Below are 10,586 nucleotides of genomic sequence, written 5' to 3'. Positions count from 1 at the left end.
TTCATATAATCCAGAAGAACGCGTATATTCCTTTCTTTCTTCGTAAGTTGTCATCTCTTCATAAGGTAGATAGAACTCATCCGATGACAAGCTTAGAAGTAGTTCCTAGAAAAGGTTCGAGTTCTTCAGATAGGACAAACTTCTTTTTCTTAAGCGAGGACTACGCTGGCGAGTGACGATTGATCAAGGAGAGTTCCATCCTGTAGCTGGGTGATCAGTATGTTAGTTTCTTTGATCTCACTAAGTCTTCCTTTTCTATTTGCTTCCAATAGTTCGACCTATCCAGAAAAATTGTCGGCCTACGAATGTGGGGTAGGCTCGATAGAAAGAGTTGAGGCGAGAACGACTATACTATAGATGTAAGGCCTTGCCATTATTAGGACGAGCATCCACTGGAATTCTAGAATTTACAGAAGCTGGCAATTCGAAGGACATGGCAGGTAAAGTCCATTGAAGAATGTACTTGTTCGTAAGAGCAGTGCGCCTCTTTCCTAGCTACAGATTTGTCAAGTTCGGGGAACTTAGACATTGAAAGGAGCTCTGATACGGAGAAGGGGACTAGGTCCAATCTGAATGGCATAGATCTTGCTTCACTTTAATAAGTCTATTGATCAAAGGAATCACGTAAAGATTCAATGGTCGATAAGGGGATAGCCCGGGGATTTCACTTCCAGCTTTTAAATACTGGGTAGATATTCTCATTTCATTTATTACTCGGATTAGACTCCAATGGCTTAGGTAAAATGGATGGGAATGCTATGACCTTTAGATTTAACCCAAGTCGATTAGCTGCCAGGCGCCCCGTCTCTATTGAGAGGACAATGCATTCAGAGGATTTAGCCTCGTTTAGTTCAGTCATTTACTCCGTAAAAGGTATTGCCGTGAATTCAATCTTAGCGATCCACCCTAGTGATAGGTTGTAAACTTGTTTTTTCGCTTCGGTAAGAGAATCTTCTTTTCGTGATCTAGCCAGTCAGTAACGGGTAACCACAAGCAGGCGCATGGATAGATTACTGAAGAAGTGGATCCGGGGAGCCTCCTTTCTCTAATCTAGCTTGAAGACCTTCCTTAAGCAGCTCTCGCATACGAGAAAGGCATTCGATTTCTCACATTGCCTACTTAATATAGAGGGTATCTCTAATATATGGGAATAAGGCCGAGTACTAACCAATTCTGCTGGTAAATCTGACGGGAGACCCCTTATGCATCCAGCCTTCTATTGAAACTCTCGCTCTTAGCGAAAAGACCCCTCTCTTGTGGGACCAGCCAGGCATATCTTTTCGCTTTAAAAGTCTGAAAGATCCGGGGCAAGGACAGACCCGGGAATCCTTATGAGTCGAAAGGGACCAGCTCACTTTCTGGAATTTCACAATGATGGTAGGGCTTCAGAAGCAGATATTGGTAATCCAAAGATATGCAATGAATAACAATACTAATAAGCCTAGTGATTTCCCTTTCGATTCATAAAACAAGTTCATGAACGTACTTCCTTTAAAAAAAATATAAACATTGTTTCCTAGGATGAAATCTTCACCTTTACCCATACACATAATCACAATAGCATTCATACGATTATGTCGATTTCTTATATATGAAGTTCAAAAGATAAGCGTTATACTTCGTATTCCAATTCCTTAACACTATATCTACTAGAGTATAATCATTCACAGCTTCGCAATTATGTTTTCAATATAACACGACTTGAAAGATACGTTAGGAATGAAATAGTTCAAGTCACAATATTACTAACCTCAAGAGGAAGGATGATGTCGTCGATGTAGCTTGTTACTTCTTCACATTCTTCAAGTCTTCGAGTAATACTTGTATGTCTCATAATCCTAATCTTTCTAGCCTAACCTATACAAAGTTGTCTCTAGTATATAATCAAGCGACTCATTAATTTAGTTTTGATTCACTAAAATATGACAATCAAACTTGGCATACCAACGCTTGGTGGGTTCAACCGAGATATGCTCTAACATTGAAGGTGTTGAGGAGAACGATGCTCAAGTCTTCATTACTTCAGAGACGGAAGAAACCGGGACGGGAATAGGAGAAACTATGATAGAAGAAACTGCTCCTACTCCATCGATAGAAGAAATTACTCCAGAGATAGGAGAAGCTGCTCCGATATCTGAGACTCGCATGGTAGTGCATAAACATTCTACTGCAGGGATAGTTTTCGTTCCTCCATTTGGTGAGGTACTCCCGTATCATAAACTAGTTGGTGAATTTAGTGTTCCTACTGTATACGCCAGCATATATGAGGAGTTGTGGAAGAGATATGGTCATATCGTCATTACCAAAGACCCCAAACGAAGTTACTTCTTGACAAAGTAAGTAGGAGCTATCCTACGGGTATAAACGATGTACGAACCAGAGCTAGAAGTATCGTCACTTCAGATATACTCTTTGATTGGGAGTATAACTTGGACCATTCTGAGAAGCTGGGTTTCAATGCAGGATGGCTTCGTGAGAGAATTGAATCCATTAAAAAAGCAGTCGAGAAAAATGTACCCCTGACCAGTGATGATGTGATGAAGAAGGAGGCTAAGATCGCCCAGTTGATGGAAGAATTGGAGCTGGAGAAATCAGCCTTGCGAGACCTGAAGATTGCAAAAGAGCAAAAATCTTTTTTTGCTGATTTCCTTTAGTTTCCTTTCCATAATCCCTTGAACTCTGAACTTCTGAGAGGTGTGAGGTTTTATTTTGGTTTTGATTTTGATTGATTATGGATAAGTAGATGATTGAGAATTTTCTTTTGGATTTGATAGAGATTTTCTTTAAAGTAAATGAACTTTGATTAATTGTTGAATTCAAATACTGAATGCAAGTATTGCATACTGGTAGGTCTAGAAGATGCCTACAATATTAAACCGCAAGTATACGATGTCTACTATGTAAAACATAGCAAATATAGGTCGCACCCACTGAGACTAGGTTGGTGTGTAGTTGAATTCTTAAGTCTAACCAATACTAATTCAGATCAAAATGGATTGTCGATACGACGAAACAGTTGGTATGGCAATTAAACTAAAGAAAAGACAGGCAATTGGAATAAAAGATTTAACACCAGATATGAAGGCACTAGTACAATCGAATCCACCACTAACCTACACTAGATTATTAAGTTAATGAACTGTTCTTGCTCCTTATAATGGAAATCAGTTAAGATTCAATTTTTTTGCTAGCCTAAGGTGATCTCAAATGGATAGTTTAGTCACAACTAATCACAAATTGAAAGCAGTCATTTAAACATTAGTTGATGTAGCAGCAGATAATTGTTCTAACAACCTAGGATGCAATACATACAAGGTGAAAGTTATAAGTTGCAACAATGAGACTAAACTGATTCCTATTCAATTAAGCTCTTACAAGAACATTTCCATTAAGATAAACACTAGCAGTAAGCTAAGGGTTTCATCTAAGCCCTAGTTTAAGAAATTAGAACATGATGAAAACAAATGACATATGAGATTCACAAATTGAGATATTCATTCATGCAAACTTCTTAATATTCAACTGATTTCTACCAAGAACAGTACAAGCAAGATCAAAATGTTACTAATTCACTTCTACTGACCCTTCTCACTTGGATGATTAAGTCAAACAACAAAAACCCCTATTTATACATTAATTTCGCCCAAAAATTGGGTTCAATTTGTCAACACATACACTGAAACTAGGGATTGAGATGTCAATCACTCACCAAATGATACATAACAACTGATTTGCACTCCATTGCGTTCAACCACTTAATTATCATCATAACCATGTTGTTGTTGAGGGAGTTTCAGAGTTGTATTCATACCTTAGGTTTTCAGTTCCTACCCCAACGACTTTCAACCAATTTCTTCAATTTCACATAAACAGCTACGGAAGAGTAGGTAAAGATGTTGAAAATGGGTGATTGACATTAGAGAAAATAGTGAAGTGGTAAGGGTTTTGGTAGCAGAAATATGGTGAGGGTGTCGTAGGAAATGTATGGGAAAGGAGAAATAATAATGGAGTTGGTGATGTTAGAGGAACTCTCGAAAGCAAAATTAAGAGATTCATGAAGGACTTACTTTGGTGTTAACCACAGATACCTAGCTTAGGTATACGAGAGTTTAAGGAAATGTTTGGTTTTAGTTTTCTTTATCACATGAATGGCTAGCAATTTGAATTGTAGGAATTACCTATAGGTACTAGTTTAGTGATACTAATTAGTGGAAGGTCCACCCACTAAAGCCCAGTAAGCATGGGTCCATAATTAAAAGAAAACATGAAACTTGACCTAATTGTTTAAGCCTAGGTCCTGTACACGTGCGGGACACATGAGACGTATTATCATAATTCCCAAAACACCCTGCATTATATAAAAACAGATAGAGACGTTTGTTTCTTTTTCATTCTCTCAATTTATGTTTTCAGAGAAGAGCTCTGCAAGTGAAGATTATTTGAGGTCCTTGTTCGATTCATGAGTTCGAGCTCTGCAAGTGTAATCGGTAGGTGGATTTTTTTTTCTTACGATATTCATGCTTGATTTTTCAATTTTTTTACTTCGATTTTGATAAAAAATACTTCAGATCTAGATAGATAATCATGTTTTATGTTCATTTCATTAGTAGATCTGATATTTTAATTTCATTTTGTTGGTCTTTGATTTGTTTTATTTTGATTTTGTATATTAATCATCAGTACGTATATGATGTACTGGTGGTTTTTGATGAAAATAGTTCAGATCTAGTTATAAAATCATGTTTTATGTTCATTTCGTTAGTAGATCTGATATTTTAGTTTCATTTTGTTGGCTTTTGGTTTGGTTTCAATTTGCTTTTGTGTATTAACCATCAGTACGTATATGACGTCCTGTTAATCTGTGTTTACTATGCATCTATAGGTTTGGTTTCAGTTTTTTACAGTGTTTTTTTGGTATGAATTGACAGTACATATATGGCGTACTCTTCTGATTTTGTTTTATTCGAAGTTTTTCCAGTTTTTTTTGTTCGATCCATGAGTATGTATGTATAATACTGAAGTTTTGTCACCTTTTTTAGTCTTATCCGTCAGTACATATACGAAATACTATAATATTTGTTTCGATCCTCTTATTTTTCATAGATCTATTTCCTATTCTTGTCATGCAGTTGATTTGTTGTTCATGAATCTTCAGTACATATGTCGCATACTGATAGGAAATGCTATCTGGATGTGCTTTGTCTCATTTTTTAGTCTTATCCGTCAGTACATATACGAAATACTATAATATCTGTTTCGATCCTCTTATTTTTCATAGTTCTGTCACCTATTCTTGTCATGCAATTGAGTTTGGCCACTTCTTTGACATGAAGTTCAGTTTTTAGTTCATGAATCCGCAGTACGTATATGTCAGACTGATATAAACTTCTTCTAATTCTGTTTTATTCACAATTTTGCTACTTCTTTTGGTTTGATCCAAGAGTACGTATGTGAGATACTAAAATATGTGCTTTGATTCGGTTATATTCATGGATTCATCACTTCTTGACATGCAATTGAGTTTTTAGTTTATGAATCTGCAGTATGTATATGACGTACTGATATAAACTTCTTTTGATTCTGTTTTGTTCATATTTTTGCCAATTTTTTTTGTTTGACCCATGAGTACGTATGCGAAATACTGAAAAAAATGGTAGCTTTGTTGATGTGTTTTAATATTGTTATATCTGGTCACATTTACAGGTTCCATATGTCCAACAGATACACACTCTATATGTAAGCAGTGCGGCAGATATATACTCAGATTTGTAAGTAGTACAGCAGATATGTACTCAGATTTGTAAAAAGTGCAGCAGATATGTACTCAAATTTTAAGCATGGTGGCAGATATGTACTCAAATTTGTAAGCAGTGTGGCAGATATGTACTCAAATTTGTGGTATTTTATATGTTTTAATTAAATTTGGACCTCCCGATAAATAAAATCTCGATTTGGTAGAAGTATGTTATTTCACACATATTTAACCAGTAGGGTATATTAGTCATTTCCATGTTTTCAAAAAACTTTGGACCCTAGGATAAGAATATAATCCGGTTGGACCCTACTATAAATAACCTTATGGGCTTAGGACCAAACAAGAAATTTTCCATTTGACTTTGTCACTTGGGCCTTGTGTTAGTATCCATCTTCTGTATTAAGAAGCTTGCAAACCTTGACAAACTATTGCACCCAGCTTGTACTTCTTAATATTTGCTTCCACCGACGTTGCACTTCTTTCTTCAAAATGCACTTCTCCTATGGAGCATCAGTCACATCAAATTACTTCTCATTCAGATCTTCTTGTATACCAACATTGCCATCACTCTAGTCTCTTCAGTCACCCGCCTCCATATTAATCACATCATGTAAAACAAACACAGACACCACTTAGAAGCAAATATAATTATTTCCGACTCGGGACGCAAAATATACAATTTGACAAAAAAATCAGGAAATTAATGCACTTGAGATGTGATAAACGCATATAAAATGACCTAGGAATATGCATTATTAGGCCTCGATCACATACGTTTTGGAGGAATTGAAATACAGGTAAGAAAATCCTAGAAATGCAAATTTAAGCAGCCTTGGTGTTTGTACAAACGTCCAACACCTCAAGCACAAAATGTCTCAGAAGTCAAAGGCTTTAAGCCAATTCTCGTGTATTATTGACACGCCTGTCTTGCCATCCATGTTGATCAATTTATAGTATCCACCAACCATAGACTTAGCGATCATGAAAGGTCCTTCCCAGTTAGAGTTCTTTGCAGAATGAATATTGCGCTTAGTTGCTTTGAGAACTCCTTCATGAAACTTGTTAGGATTGATTGCTCTTGCTATGAAAATCTTCTACTGGTTCGGCATTCCCCTTACAGTGGAATTCCATGCTCGTGCGGCCATTGAAAATTTATGATCTTGTGGTATATATGGACACTCGTGCAAAATTACAGGAGGATATCCAAGATATTCTTTGTTACGCTTGTTCATCATCTCAGCAACAAATTTTCCGGTGAGATGCTCATTTTGAAGAGATTCCTCACTCAACCATTTAGTAAAATATTGTTGAGGCGAGACTACCCACTCATAACATTTGGTAATAGCTAGGTTGTGAGCAAGATTGAGTCCTCGGACCAGGGCAACATGTTTGAAAGTTCATAATACGGACGCATAAGGGGGAATAAGACTTGCCTGAGTGCGGAACCTTTTGACGAATGCATGCGCATTTTCTTCAGGTTGTTGTGTTAGATCCATCAAGGCTTTAACTTTCTCCATATGCTCAAATGATGGAGTGCCCTCTATTTCTTCCGAATCAGAGCTTTCTTCAACAGAGAAACGTGCAATTGAAGGTGTTGTAGTTACCTTTTCAGCATGAATCCACGTCCGTCCGAGGATCATATCACATCCTGTATCTTCCCTGATTATGTGAAACTTGGTTTCCGCCCAGGTTGAACCAATTTTCATTTTGAGAACGATGTAGCCGTACGTATCCCTGGGTATTCCTTCATGATATCTGACTGAGATAGGAGCATGAGTGGCTTCTTGTTAAGTGATGCCTGCAGCTCTGAGAGCCTTCAAAGGGATAATATTGATAGTCATGCCAACATCGACCAACGCTCTCTTGAATGCATTTCCTTTGAGATTGACCGTGGTAAGAAGTCCCCAGTCATACATCTCTTTGTCAGTGACCGGAGGCTCAGGCAGCGTTTCTGGAATGGACAGACGTTTCTCGGACACTATATGATTCAAAGCCACGAACATGTCCTTCATTTGAGCCTTGGAAAAATAAAGCAATTCACATATATGCTCGATCAATGATTGAACCGCTTATTTGACTGGTTGTTCAGAGAGTGTAAAGGTTCTGATTGGGAGAGGATTCTTGTGTACTCCTTCAGTCCCCAGTTTTCCTAAATCGTCCTTCTCTTTGAATATGCGTCTCAAAATTCTGCAGTCACTTGTTAGATGATTGACAAACCTATGAAAGAGGCAGTAGCGCGGATTCTTCATTTCCTCCTCTGTTGGCTCTCTCCTAACCGGGGGTAGTTTGATCGCACCATCTTGGATCCAGATTTCCAATAGCTCGATCACCTCTTCAATGGTGAAAGGAAAGTCTGGTTCTACCTAGTCATTCTGCTAACGCTGAGTCGGTGCTTGTGCATTTCGAGTTTGGTTGTCCTTCCTTAATGCTTTTGTAGGATGAGATGTTGGAGGAACGTTCTTATGCTGCTACGCTTCGGCTTTCCTCTTGCTTCCTTCAGCAACATTCATGGAAGGTTGGAGATTGTACTGCTTGTTGATCAGGCGCCTGGCAGTGCCTCAAGTTTCTCGTGGTTCCTCGACTTCTGTATTTCTTGTTCTTTCCATTAAGGCTGGAGTAATAGTTGCTGATCGCTTGGCTACTTCATGAAGTTCTAAGAAAGTATGGAACCGGAGATTTTCCAGCAAGGCTCTGTAGACTGGGATCATTTCGTTGATGCACAAGTCCACCAGTTGTTGTTCAGTGACAATCGGGTCATGACAATCAGAGCTTGGACTCTGAACCTTTTCACATAGTCGTCCGGATGTTCATTGTTCTTCTGAGACATTCTTCCTAAATCAGAGAGAGTAATCTGCTCTGAGATTTCTCCCCAACTAGTGATACTCCCTGGTGAGATATTTTTGTACCATGTATATGCTCTACCTGTCAGAGACTTGGAGAACTCCTTCAAACAGACGACATGGTTGTATTCATGTTCTTATAATGCTTCCAGGAATCGAGAAACATGTTCTCGGGCATTCCCTGTTTCATTGCAAAGTGTGAACGTTGGAGAAGTATAGCCTTTCGGAAGAGGAATCCTCTGTTTAGTAGCAGGATATGGAGGTTGGTGACGGTGGGCAGATGAGGTCTTGTCTTTTCCTCGAGCCTCCAGAAAGCGTTTCAGGTCTTCATGAGTTATGAAACCTGTAGATTACTTTGCTGGTGGGTCATCTGCAACTTTGCGGACTTCATCATCATCTACCACGTGGATTGGAGAGACTTCAAGATCAGCAGCCGGAGATGTTTCTTTGGCTTTTTGATAGACACATATTTGTGTCTTAATTAATCCTGATAATATATATTGTTGGTGCTCATTTTTGTACTAATTTGGGTTATTATTTTGTTTTTGTAGGTAAATGAATAAAATGGGCTCTGGTGAGAAAAACTGCTAAAATTGAGCTTACATGCAGAGAATATGAGTTATTGAACACCGTGAAGAAAATGGACCCAAACTTGAATGTCAACACCATTTTCTCTTAATATTTCTTACTAAAAATGAAAGTGGAAGAATGTTAAATGCGAACTTCATTCACAAAGATGCTCTAATGGGACACATGCACATGCGTCATAGAATTATGGAAGAAGATTAATTAAACATAAAGATAATAAAACAGAATTTTTGTGGGTCCCGCGGAAATATCATTTCTTTCCTTTGGAGATCGATGTCCATGGATGTGACATTATGAGCCATATAAACAAAATAAGTGAGAATATTTTGTGGAGTAAAATCAAATATATTATGTGTGGCATAGATGGCATGGCATATTCTTATTGGGTTGATGATGTAATAATGAGAATTAAAATGGAAGTTAGGATTCTTCTGAGCCTATATATACCGTGTTATACAATCAGAAGTGGAGGCCGGTTCTGCCGAGCATTAGTGTAGTTTTCTTTCGTTTTCCTAGCCTTTTTTCTTCTTTTGTAATGGATAAATAATCTTTCTACTAGGGTTCACGATGAAACCCGATGATGTGTATGCGAAAATGTAATTGATTTTCTATAATAATTCTTTTGGTCCCATATTTTCGTTTTGTCACGATAATAATTTTTCTTTATGTGCCCTTGTGCTTTGATAAATGATTTTAATATCCTTGTGTAGATACCAGCATCTTAAAATGAAGAGAATTGTTAGTATATTGAAAATATAAGAGTTGGTTTAAACGTTTGATCTTCCGAGGCGTCAAATGTGTCCTAAATCGTATTGAAGTAATTAAAAGAATTTTATAGAAATTGGTTAAATTATCTAGTGGTGGAATCAGAAGCCCTGGTATCTTTCATTATTTTCTACTTTTATTATCTTCTATTATTTTATTTATCATTTTATTCAGTTAGAAATTGAAAGTAACAATTTTAGTCCCTGTGGAACGAACCCGCATTTGTATACTGTCCAATCGGCAGTCGTACGCTTGCGGTACAATTAAAATCCCATTAAGTTTTTGGCGCCGCTGCCGGGACTAATAGTTGTACCTTTTAGTTTTAATTAAATTTGTACATATTAGGCTAGTTTTTGTTATTTATTTATTTATTTGGTTTAATTTGATTTCTAGATTTTACTTGGGTATATTTCTATTTGGGTAGTGCTATCCCGCACGGCTGTGCGGGAAGGCTTATGAGCTAGCAACTTCTAAAACGTTAGATATGAATGTCTTTTTTTTTAGTCGTCTATCTCGAATCTACAACTGTCATAGATTTTAATTTTAAACACGTCCTTATATTTATTTAACAAAACTATTACAACCCTTAAAGATGTCTTTGTCTTCGTTAAAAGGACCTTTCCCTTGAATAAATGAAA

The sequence above is a fragment of the Papaver somniferum genome, unplaced genomic scaffold (genome assembly GCF_003573695.1).
Source record: "Papaver somniferum cultivar HN1 unplaced genomic scaffold, ASM357369v1 unplaced-scaffold_67, whole genome shotgun sequence".
Classification (NCBI taxonomy): Eukaryota; Viridiplantae; Streptophyta; class Magnoliopsida; order Ranunculales; family Papaveraceae; genus Papaver; species Papaver somniferum.
The sequence above is the reverse complement of the archived record's forward strand: the minus strand, read 5'-3'. Positions refer to the sequence as shown.